The 12,871-nt window shown below is 48.6% G+C and overlaps 1 protein-coding gene across 1 annotated transcript in view; it reads right to left on the reverse strand.

The window, feature by feature from the left end:
* The window catches only part of RGS6 (regulator of G-protein signaling 6), a 772,987-nt gene extending 771,678 nt beyond the window's left edge, over positions 1 to 1,309 (reverse strand). The window contains exon 1 of the mRNA XM_019519132.1: positions 1,159 to 1,309. The gene's annotated coding sequence lies outside the window, so the exon portion shown is untranslated. The remainder of the gene's footprint in view (positions 1 to 1,158) is intronic.
* Between the last annotated feature and the right edge of the window lie 11,562 nt (positions 1,310 to 12,871).

Here is a 12,871-nt window from a genome sequence, read left to right on the forward strand (position 1 = left end):
ACAAAAGACTGTGACTTGGGCCGGGGAAGATGTGGCAGCTTAACTCTTAAAAGATTTTGTCGTCCTACCAATGGACTTTGTCACATCGCCGCGATGTGCCGCCTAAGCAAAGCCGACTCCAAGGAGAATACTGCTCCAAAGTTTTCCCGGGAGGTATCAGAGCCTGGAAATGCCGCCTCTGCTTAGCGAACATCCGGTGTTCCAGTTCAAAGCCTTCTGCCCCCCAAAAGCGGGGCTCCAACCATGCGTGTGGACGGGCAACTCGTCCCTTTCAAACAGGAGGTATTTTTTTGTTCAACGTCCCGTTAGTGCCACCCCGGCAAGAACTGCTTAGGGACGCCGGCACATCATATAAAGCCCATCACTTACAAAGCACAGCAACGAGCAGCTCCCCGGCTGCCTGGGCGGTGGGGAAGGGCTAGGCACTAGGCATGGGGACCTGCCACATTTTCCTCCCTGCTGTGCAGCCTGTCGGCTCCCACTGCAGCTGGAGGATTGTTCCCTGTCGCACTACAAGGGGGACAAACTTCAGCTGTGCTGCCCTGCGGGAATCACCCCGGGCATCTCCCAGTGTAGCCCTGAGACTCCCCCCTCCAGCCCCGCGGGAGGAAACCCCACCAGGAAGCAGCCACAGAAAGCCTCTGCCCAACTTTCCCTCTTTTCCAAAGGATCCGGCCGGTGCGGCCACCCCCGAGCCCCCCGGGCACGCACGCGCCCTTCGGGAGGACTCGGGTGCAGACCGCCCGCAGGAAAACTTCCCCCGACACCCACAGCAGCAGCTCGTCCCCTGGGCGGGGGCAGGAAAGTGCCTCCCGCCCCGGGACCAGCCATGCCCGGCCGCAGCAGTGCGCCCCTCCCGCGCGCGGAGCGGGCGTGCGCCCGCGAGCTCCCCTCGGCCCGCTTGTCCCGGGCGTGGCGCTGCCCCACGGCAGGTGGGCACGGGGGGCGGGAAACGTCCCTCTACTGCTGCCATTTGGCAGGGCAGACAGAGACTGCTGCCTGCGAGCGACCGCTGATCAGCTCCCGGCTTACCGCCCTGAGAAAGGCAGGCAAAGCTGCACAGCGGGTGAACCACACACACACACACACACACACACACAATCCACCTCTACACACACACCCCCGCTCCCGGGAGGGGTTGCTTAGCGATCCCGGTACCTGCCCCTCAGCAGCGATGTCTTCCCATCCTATTGCACAGGAATCAGATTGCTTCTCCTTGGGAGCAAGCCCTCCTCCAAGCTGCCTGCGCGCCCGGGGCTGGGGCTGGGGGTGGGGGCCGTGCGTGCGTTCACACATCCACACACCGCGATGCCGCCCTGCGCCTCAGCGAAACCCACAACGCGCAGAGCTGCACTTCCACGGCGCGGCCCCCAAGGGCGCAGCTCGCGGCTCCGGCATGACGGCAGCCCCGCTCGTGCGCTCGCCCGCTCCTCTCCTCTCCTCACGCACACGCACACGCCTTTCCCCCCCACACACACGCTCCTGCCCTACACACAGGCAGAACACACGCGCGCCTTTCCGTACACACAGGAAGAACGCGCGCGCGCGCACACCTTTCCTATACACAGCCAGCACACACACACAGCCAGAACACCCCCTCTTTCCCTATACACAGGCAAAACACACACACACACACACACACACACACACACACACACACACACTCCTTCCCTATACACAGCCCAAACAAGCACCCGGGGGGCAGCCCCAGCCCCTGGCCCCGCGAGCAAAGCGACCCGCGGACTCCGCCGTCCCCTCCTGAGAGAGACAAGGGCAGAGCCCCTGCCTTTAAAACCTCATCTGCCCGTTAGGGCCCGGGGAAAGTGGCGTGCAGCCAGCGCCAATTTCCCGTAGCAACCAAAGAATGTCTCCCTTTGGGGTGTTTCTGTTTGCTTGCTTGCTTTCTGTTTGTTTTAAATCTCCCCTCGGGGACAGGGAAGAGCCTGGTTCATGGTAAAACAGGAGGGTGGGGAGGGAAGATGAATGAGAGACTTGCAGTTTCCGGAGGACACTTCGCCCGTCTTTGAGAATGGCTTGTCCTCTCGCTGTCCCTCTGGCTGCGGATGGCACCGGGGCTTTGGGGTGCAGTCAGAGGAGATGGAAACAGAAAAGCCCCGGGTAAGATGCCCTCCCTTTCTTTTTCATCCCCCTCTCTCCAGTGTCTCTCTCTCTCTCTCTGCACATACGCTCACTCCAGCGGCTCAGTGCACAAGGGGGACAGCCCCAGCTGCGGGAGTCCTGTGCTACAGGAGAGACCGGGAGCCCTCCCTGTGCTACAGCTGCAGGCAGAAGGGGCCCGTGCAGCCTCCTGCCAGGCAGTGGGGACCAGAAAGGACGGGGACCTCTGCTCACCTGGCAGCCATCGGCCCCGTTGCACACAATCCCTGCTTGCAACTTTTCAGCATGATGAAGTGGGTGGGCTGGAATAAGTTTTGGAAAGAGGGGAGTCAAAGTATCTTTCTACACCCCTGGCCCCTGAACACTATATTTGCTTTCCTCCGAGCACTCCCCTAGCCTTTTCCATAGTGATTTGCCAAGAATAAGGGAGGATGCAGCATTTAGCTTGGTTCACAAGCTTTGAGGACATTATGCCACTTCCTCCCTTCCATCCCTAGCAGGTTCATAAATAGAGAGAGATGCTCAAGGTGACTGGTTAGTCCTGAAAGGACAACTGCAAAGCCAAAAACAAAAAAAAGCCCTGGTGTAGTTAAATTGCCACCAGGTGTTCCAGCTCCTTCTGAATTACTATTAACAGATGGTCAAGAACTTGACCCCACTGATAGTGGAGCCTCTTACAGAGGGGCAGAATAAGTGGAGAAACTCTTGGACAGCACCTTGTGTGAATGTGTCTGACAAACAGAACAGCACTTTATGGAAAGCTGCAGTCTTTGCAAATGTCCAGACAGGGCAGATGGAATCCGCACATTGAGCAACGGTATCAGACAGTGGCTCATAGATTTGGAAGCTAACATCTGATGCCATATGAAAGAAAGCGAGAGCTCCTGAAAGCCAGGCTGCCTCAGTCACAGGCAGTGCCAGAGCAACAAAGTTTGGCAACCGGGGGAAAGCCCGCAGCAACAGCCCACTCTTGCCCCATGCACAGATCTGGGGGGCACTCCCCACCATGCTTACCTGGGAGTGCACACAGAGACACCCTTCTCCCATCCCTGCGCCCCCCCAAAGAAGCCACTCACAGCTCCCACCCCACTCCATCTGGGAAGAGCCTATTGGAGTCCCTTCACTTGGCATCCAGGGTAGTCACCCTACCTGCCTGCCCTTGCTATGGCACCAGTCACAGGCACAGAGTCATAGAAATGAAGGGCTGGAAGGAACCTCCAGAGGTCATCTAGGCCTAGTCCAGCTCCCTTCCTGAGGCAGGAAGGATCATCCTCATCCTTACAGGAATAAAGAAAGTTCTGTCAGAATCTCTCCAAGTCTCAGCTTGTCCCTACAATACAACTTGTTAGTGGAGGGTCGTTTTCAGTAGAAATGGAAAATAAGACCAGACCATGTTGGCTGAGATGCCACTCCACCGCCTCCACCCCCAAATAAAAAAACTTTAAAAAACACGTTTTCCTTATAAGATGCAGATGGCATTATCATTGGTCTTCCTATATTCTTCATTAGTAGCTATAACCGGTGTGGTAAAGAAAAGTACAACTCTTGTCAGGAATATAAAGGGGTTTTCATTCAGGCTGCTAGACCCTGGTCCTGTAGCTCTCAGAATTTGTGCTGATTAGTGTCTCCACATAGAGTCTCCCTTCATCCTGCCCTCAATACCTCTATTTTGCAGGGACTGAAATTCTATGCAAATGGCTTGAAGTTTGTAGCTGCTAAATTCTGTACAACTCTATGTTATGTCACTCGCACATGGTAGTGAATCATGATTTGCTTGGTACATGACGTTCCAGGCAATAGTAGCTATACAAAACTTGACAGCTGCAGGTAGGTGCTGGATTTCCTAGAGCAGGGGTTGTCAACCTGGGGTACGTGTACCTCTGTGGGTACTTGGGAAGGCCCTAGAGGGTACACATGGGCAGGCAGGGATGGAGCACCACCACTGACCACCCTGTACCACCAGCTTCTAGGAGCAGGGGCAGGGCAGGGCGAGGGCAGCAGCACCTCTCTGTGGGCTGCACAGCCCCTGCCTGGCCAGGTGGACACAGGGTGGAGGGAAGTTTGCATGTGATGGTGGCTGCCGCCACCCACCACCCTGCACTGCCACTGCTCCACATCCAGCTACAACACTGCTGCCTCACCCCCCACCACTCTGCATCCAGCTGTGCACCACCAACCCCCCCACACACTTCATGTCTGGCTGCTGGGGGTACACTTATTAAAAAAAGGTTGAAAACCCCTGTCCTAGAGGGGTACCACTGTGGTAAGGTACATAGGCCTTGCATTAGGCCCCTCAGCTCTCCTGCTATCTGCCCAATGCTGTATTTGGATAGTATACTCAAGTAAGAAGAGCAGGAAGAAAAACAGAGAGGCTGCCAGCAAGGCAAGAACTGCAGAAGCTATCAATTGTTGCCACTGCAGAGTGAAGCCAGAGCTGTGGTAGCTCAGACACTGACTTGTTGAGTGGAGCTGCATGGAACCATCCAAAATGGATTAAGATGAGAGATGCATTAAGGATGCTGACAGATATGACAGTTTGTCACGCAATCAGCCATTGAAAGTGCTCTACAGTCCTGCACTGACAGAAGTGCATGGCTTCAGAGCGCTTTAAAAATGCCTGATTGTGCAACAATCTGAACCCTCATTACCTGAGGGTTCAGATGAAGTCACTCCAAAGCGGAGCACCTTCATTAACATCTGTCAGCACTTGCCAAGAGTAAGACTGAGCAGGGCTGATGCAACCCAGCCCTGGCTCCCAGTGCTGTCTTCAGAATAGGAAGGGGAGAAGGGAGGGGAGTGAGTTCAGTCGGGGGTTTGCCCAGCCAGGGTGGGGTTGGTTGGATTGGAGCCCCGCACCCTGAAGTGGGGGACCTTCCACCACTGCCTCCCCTACTCACATCCTGAGACAGCATGGGAGCTTGGAGAGGGGGAAGGGGCTGGAAGACAGATGCTGCAAACACACAGCCTCTCTCCCTGGATTTGCTCCAAAGTGGAGCTCAATCACCCACCTTCCCAGTCGAACAGCAAATGTCTGTTGGGTCTAGAGGGTCAGTCAAACTCATGGCACTTTCTGTGAAGTGCCATGAGTTAAACCAGGGAGCTGCATGTCTGCCAGCACCCTAAGAGACCACCACCATGTCTTTTTTAAAATGCAATACTACCTTGTACCAGAAGTATTGCTCCTTCTCATACCATCATTCTGCTGATATGCTTTATTTTTTACAGGTATTCAAAACAGTCAATGGCATTCAATGAGCTCAGCAGAGCATTGCTGAACCAGACTGCAGTGTCATATTTTACAGATTGCAGCTGCTCAGTTGTATGGCTTAATGACCAACAGAACCACTTGTCCAACTGAAAGCTACAACATGCAAAGTTGTTGCAATTATTTTCAGTAGTCTATTGTTTCTGGGGAAAAAAATTATTTTAACTACTACCTGTAGGATTTTAAACAATTTTTTAAGTACCTGCCCACGAAGAGTAGCTACCCCTTATGTATTTTTAAATGGTGCTTGCCATATACATATATTTCAAAATCATATAGTTTTGTCACTTATATTCTTTGGTGTACCTTATTATGTGTGTGTTTTTATAGAAGGACCATAAACTCCTGAGGAATGCCTGAGGAATATAAGGGGGGGGAGGGGGGGAACCTAATTAAATATATACATTAACACCAAAATCCTTTCATCATGTACTATGTACATTTTATCAGAGGTGAGGCAAAACTAGCTTCCAATCATTACTGATATCTGAAAAAGCTACCAGAGTGTCCATACTACAAAATCTCTGCAAATACTCTGAAGCAAAATTAAGGATAAGTTAAAGGCAAGGCAAAGATTTTGATCTATCAACATGTCTGTAACATTCCTTATCATGCCACTGCCTCAGTTCAACTTCTGCTGACCTACCTAATTCACACCTTTAACTCTTCTTGTTTTGAACTATTTCAGCTCCTTCTGTGGTCTCCCCAAGACACAGATTTCAGTATGTACAGAACATACCAGTACATCCTCTAGCACCTTGATATGCATTATTAAGTACAAATTCTTTTCAGAATTCTGGTCAAAACTGATTTGGGAAATGGGGGAAGAAGAAAGGAGGCTTAGCTCTGCACTCACAACCAATGCAAACTAGTACACTTCAGTCCTGCTCTTTTCATTTCATTCATTTACCTATCACAAGCCTCCCTCTAGTTAATGCTGGAGTTTTCTTCTCTGTAGCTGCTCCATCTAGAACACCTTTTCAGTATCTGCCTACTCAGTTCAGAAGATCTCACTTGACGCCTTTTTCCTGCATCCCTTCTCAGTTGTTTTCCTTATTTGATAGCTTCCACACAATACCCTTTTATACATTGCAACAATTACTTAAACTATTTGTGGATTCAGCCTGTCTTAATGTTATACACATTAAATCTGAATTGTATTGTTTCTATCTTTTTTCTCCCCCTCCCTTTTTGTTTGTTCTCACATATTAGAACAAAGAGGTTGTAATCTGTGCTTCCAAAGCTTTTTATAAGAGTGTACTTGAAATGTTTCCATTTATATTGGGTTTGGATTTAAACTACTTGTCAACATCCATTAAATAAAGCCAGAACATGTTAAGCATTCCTAAGAGAGGTTTCCTACTTCTATTTTTAGCACTTAAACAGTGGCGTACCAAGGGTGTCCAGCACCTAGGGGCCAAAGCTTACATTTGCGCACCCCCAGAAGCTGATCACAGACACGGGGCTGGTGGGGGGGGACCAGAAATCAGAAGCACTGTTGCCGCCGCTTCCAGTTTCATGGCCAGCCAGCGTCACCCCCCCTCCACCCTCCAACACCCATAGCCCCCTACCCCCCCATCAGTATGCCGCTGCTCTTAAATACATATTTTTGTCAGCATTTTGTCAGAAAAATAGTTAACACTAGCAGTTAAATGAAGCAGGAGCATTATTTCAGGACATTATTCTAATGTGTGTCACATCAAGGATTGAATATTTTGGTTCTTGCACCACCTAAGGTTTGAAAACCTCATTTTTTTGTTTTTATTCTTCCACCCCTCCTAAAAGAGTATACAGACAGCACTTAAAGAGAAACTATCAGCTCAAATTTACACCAAAATGTAGGTTCTATATAGATATTTTTACAAATCTATGATCAATAGAAACAGTTTTATATATTTCTTAGAATCCCAGTGCAGACAGATTTTAAATGAATTCCTTGACAGCATTTCCAACACAGATACCAGATTGCAGAGGTGTGCTAGCACATAAGAACCTGAAAATGAAGTTGATTACAAATGTTAAAGTCACCAGTCTTTTCTCATTTCAGTCTGTGTCCCAATGGGATAGCTAGATCATATAGAATCACAGAAATTAAGGGCTCAAAGAGACGTTGAAATATAGAATCCAACCCTCCCCCTGCTCTGGCTAGGAATACTGCCGAGATCAAATGATCTGTCCAGTCTCTATTTCAGATTCTGGTCACCCTTACCATAAAGAAGTTCTTCCTTACATACCATCTGAAACCATCCTCTAACAGTTTATGGCCATTGCTCCTTGTCCTCCCCGGGGTTCCCTAGTGAACAATTTTTCTCCCAGCTCCCTATATTCACTTCTTACATACTTACAGATGGCCACCAAGTCCCCGCTCAGTCTTCTCTTCCACAGACTAAACAGTCCCAAATCCCTTAGTCTTTCTTCATAAGATTTGTCCTCCAGCCCTTTAATCATTTGTGTCATCTTTCTCTGGACCCTTTCAAGATTCCCCACATCTTTTTTGAAATGCGGTGCCCAGAACTGGACACAGTACTTCAGTTGGGTTGTCACCAATGCTGAGTAGGGAGGAAATGTCACTTCCTTAGCCCTGCTCATGATGCACCAGCTAATGCATCCCACTATGCTGTTAGCTCTGTGCACTACAGCATTGCACTGGTGGCTCGTGTTCATCCTGTGATCAGCCATAACCCTGAGGTCCCTTGCAGCCATCGTGCTGCCCAGGACATCTCCTTCTAACCTATATTGATGTGATGGGCTAGCTGGCAGTGACCTAGCCCAGGGGTTTTGAAAAGGCAAAAGATGATTGGAGGACTTGGGATTCGCTTTCCTCACCAATCAGGCCCCAGAGACTCACCCTCCGTGTCCCCTGATTGGCCCTTTGGGTCATCTGGAAGGGGATAAAAGGGGCAGCACAGGTGACTCAGGGGAGACCAACAAGGGACCACAAGGAAGGAGCTTCAAAGAGCTGGGACAGCGGGGCAGGAGCAGTTGCCCCAGAAGAGCCTGAAGGAGCAGGACCTGCAGGCAGCAGTGGGACCCTCAGCAGCATGGCGTGCAGCCAGCAGGAGAGGCTCCCCACTGGGCTCCAGAATCCCCTACAAGAGGCTGCAGCCAGCAGGAGAGGCTCCCCCCACTCCAGGAAAGATCTGAGCAGTGACCTGAGAGGTTCCCAGCTCTGCTTCCAGCTCCTCCAGTCAGAGGCCAGGCAGCTGGACGTGAGGCCGGGGCTCTGTAGCAGCCTGGAGCAGTGCCACCATTGGTGGCTGTGTGGCAGCGTTTCTGCCTACCACGTGGCAGATCTGAGTCCCAACTCTGTGTACCCAGATCTGGCCATGTGCCCAAATGCGTCTGCACGGTGGTCTGAGCCTGTACGCCAGATCTGGCTGTAGATCAATCCAACACAGGGGCAGGGCCACATTCTGCTGCCCATTGCTTTGGAAATTTGGCAGCAGGGGAGTGGCAATTAACACTACTGCTTTCCTACTGCCAAATGTCTGGACTTGTGAGGAACCCCATGTGCTGGATGCCATGGCTCCATGGGCCATAAGGTTGAGCACCACTATCTAATCTGATCTCTTTTATGGCACAGGTCAAAAGAACTTCATACAATGATTCCTGCATTGATAAAAATAAACAAAACATATATTTTAGAAAATCATTCAGTCTTTGTTCACAGACATCAAATGAGGGAAAAGTGGCCATATCTGTAGGTAAACTATTCCAATGTCTTATTTATGCTTGGTGCTTAAAATGTGTACCTTACTTCAGTCTTGAATTTCCCTAGTTTCAGCCTGTACCTGCTTGACCTTTTTATTGTCTGTTTATGCTAAATAACACTCTAGTATCAATCAGGTAACTTCTCCCATGGACAGGTACAAAAAAGGACATAATTAAGTCACCTTTTGACCTTCTCTTCATAAAACTAAATAAAGTTCCATAAATCATTCATTGTAAAATATGTTTTCTAGGCTGAAAATATTTTTTGTAACTCTCTTGCAAAACCCTCTTTCAGTCCATCAGCTCCCTACATGTAATCTACATTCCTGGTTATACATCCAAGGACTATATTAGCACATTTTGGCCACAGCTGAAACCTGGAAGTGTCACGGCTTCCTAAGGGAGTCATTACCTGGGATTCAGGTTTTCCATTTGCTGTGGAAAAATGCAGATTTCCTCTTTCATGGGAGAAAAATATGGATTTTTCTCCTTTAAGGCAGAAAAACCCAGGTAAGAGCAGGTTTTTCCTTGTAGGTTGGCCAAGTTCTAGCCTGCACGGGGCTGCTTGGGGCTGGAAAGAGCAGGATGCAGGGAGTGCCACACGCAAGTGCATGCATATACATTCGTGTAGCAATGAGGCAGCGGTGGAGAACAGATCTCGCAGCTCCCTCTAGGCAAGCCCCCCTCTATGGGGGGGCATAGGCAACACGTCGGGGGGTAAGAAGGGCACAGGTGGCACGAATGGGAGGACAGGGAGGCACATGCCCCCACCCTCAGATTTCTGCACCTGAAGTGGGATGTGAGGCTGAAGCCAAGCCAGACCAGCTACGGGCAGGACCTGGTGCAGGAAGGAGCACCACACCGCCGTGGTCACCACGGTGAGGCATGGCAGTCACGTGGAGTTGTGCCTCCTGCTGTTGCGAGGTGGGCAGGGGGTGCCTCACATTGTCAGCTATGGTGGTGTGGCACTTCCTTCCTGCTCTGGGCCCTGGGCCCTGGCCCCTGTCCCCTGGGCCATGGAGGCAGTTTCTGCCTGGACCTGGTCTGGCCCAGCTGCAGCCCCATGCCCCACTGTGAGCATATAAATCTGGTGGGAAGGCGAATGCTTCATTGCCTCCCATACATAGCCTGTGCCCTCTCTGCCCTCCTGCCGCATTGCCTGTGCACACTCCCCCCTTCCCCACCCTCTTCCTCATAACTGTGGGGTCAGAGGGCTGTGGGTCAGGAGTGAGAGGTAGCAGCATGGGCAGGGGCAGTGCACCAGCATATCAGGGCTGCTCAGTGTCACAAAGCAGCAGGGGGACAGCTGCAGCTGAACCCATGTCCTGGTGAGCAAAGGGGGCAGGGGGAGCTCTGATTTTCCATGATAAAACCAAAATCAAAAGCCAAAATGCATAGATATTTAGAATGTATTTTATTATAATGATTGAAGCACTGGTAGGCTTCCAAATTGCTTTAAAATTGTAAGTATATAAAAAAATTGTGTTCAACTGATACCTATATATATAGTGACATTTTGTTTTAATTGCAGAAAAATGCCAATGGGGGGGGGGGTTAAACCAGAGAATTTGGGATTTTTAAATAGAGAAAAGACACATGTAAAAACAAACACAGAATATACAAACTCAGTGGCCAGCCACTTTCTCCTTACAAGAGGAATCCTATAGATTTGTGGTACAAAGGTGCTGAAGATGGGTTCAGAATCTGGTTGTTTGATGGGACACTCTTTGGGGATACAACAAAGTTTTCCTTTCAGTTTGTACAGTACCTTGTACAACAGGAGCCATGACCAGAGACTCTAGTTGTTACCCTTGTGTAGATATTAAATAATTATCAGGAAGAAGAATAAGGAATTGCTGTCTCTCAAAGGGACTCTGGAACTTCTGTGAACATGTTAAGACATAAGAACTGCACCTCCTCAATAAAGTGCATGACAAAGCAGAGAAGCTTTCAGAGTTGTTCAAGGCAACTTCTGTTTTTTCATATAATGTTTAATTTAACAGTAACCTAATTTTACAGCAGATTTCAGTGTCTTTGCTTTCCTTATGCATCCTAATGGTAAGCTTCATCTCCTGTGTCTTAACCTACATCATCAGAGCAGCAGAACAATAAGCTCTGTAGAAATGGCTAAACCAAACTAAATAAGTATGTGACTTTTGGATAATTATTCTTTACTATTATAGTTCAGATGTTAATAGTGACTTCCCTTCTTATTAGTTGTACAGAGTTTTTAGCACATATTTTATGTCAGGCATTGACAATTTCTTTCAAATGTCAACCCAGAACACTTTTATTTATTGTTTTATTTATTGTGTGGTAAATTTTAGAATATCAAACTGTGACAGCAGCCTTGAATGCCTCAGCCTTTTCACAGAAGGATCCTTTGTTTTGTAAATATTTAATAACTTTGTTTAGTCAGTGAATTGACTAGCGAGTATCACAGCTTATAAGCAGCATAAAATCATACTTAGATTCAATACCTGCATCTGCAAAGGTGATGTTAATAGTTTCAGTATATGCTGTCTACTGGAGTTTCTTATGAAAAAATATTCTCTATTCTGCCTTTGTACTCATTGGCTGGCTAATCCAGTGCCACATGCTCATTCAGATGCTGTGCACAAATATCAGCTTACATATGATTTACCAGCTATTTGCTGTTTTCTGGGTGTCCCTCTGCAGTTCTTAGCTTTTCTTTTCTTTTTTCTTTTCTTTTTTTAATCTATACACATAGGACTCAATTGCGTACTCTGCCTGAGTTCTATTCATATATGGTGGGACAGAACGCCCAAGAAATACAAGGAAAACCAACATCAAGTTAAACATAAACATCTGAATCCTCAAGGATTGTGCAAGCTATAAAAATAAAGATAACTGAACAGAAAATATTCTGAAGCAAGCAGAGCTAAACTTCTATCTAGTTTCACTGTTCAGCTTCACTGAGTTCTCAGCTTTCTGCAATGGGATTTTAGCAGTCTTTGCAAACATGATATTTATGTCAGCTCTAATAGTTCTTAAATATTTGAATGGATTTGCAAGACTTCTATCAGCCCTCTTGTCATCAGGGGGAAACATATGCATTTCAGACAGGGAGAAACTTGGGCCCTAAATGTGGGAAAATTGCAAATTGAAAATGTCAAGAGGAAATTTTCTTTTAAAGCTAAAAACATAAAACCACTTTTTAAATCTCCTCTGTTATTTCAATTTTGTTTTTATCAGTGGAGTATGACAAAAAAGAAACAACCTCTGCAAATTTGGTGTAGTTTACCTTACTTACTAGGGCAAAGTACAGATGTTCAGAGGGAGTTAGGGGGAGGTTTGATCACACTAAAAATGGCCATCCAATCTAAATTAACCGTACTCCAAGGTAGTCTATTTCAGATTGGGTTGGGCTTTTTTAGACCAATCTAAGTTTCCTGAACTTCTCCACAGCCCCAGGCTATTTTGCTACCTATCCCCCTGGCCCTGGCCCATTCTTAGCCCCTCTAGCCCCTCCCCCCACCCCCGACCAGCCAGCCTCCTCCCCTACCAAACCACCCATATTCTGCAAGCTGCTGCCAGTGCTGGTTTTATCAGTGTTCGCTGATGCCAGGGGCTGAGGCAGTAAGCCCCAGTGCGGGAAGGGGCAGGAAGGATGGGGGTGTAGGTTCACCCTGGAAGGTGGTCAGGGGGCTAAAAAGAGCCCCTAGTCCCCACCCCCCAACCTCCCAGTGGGCCCTTTGAGTTACCCTGATCCTGCTAAACCCCCCAGACCCTAGAAAACCCCCGTGGACCCCGCCT

Source organism: Gavialis gangeticus, unplaced genomic scaffold (assembly GCF_001723915.1).
Source record: "Gavialis gangeticus isolate Ggan-Ray unplaced genomic scaffold, GavGan_comp1, whole genome shotgun sequence".
NCBI lineage: Eukaryota > Metazoa > Chordata > Crocodylia > Gavialidae > Gavialis > Gavialis gangeticus.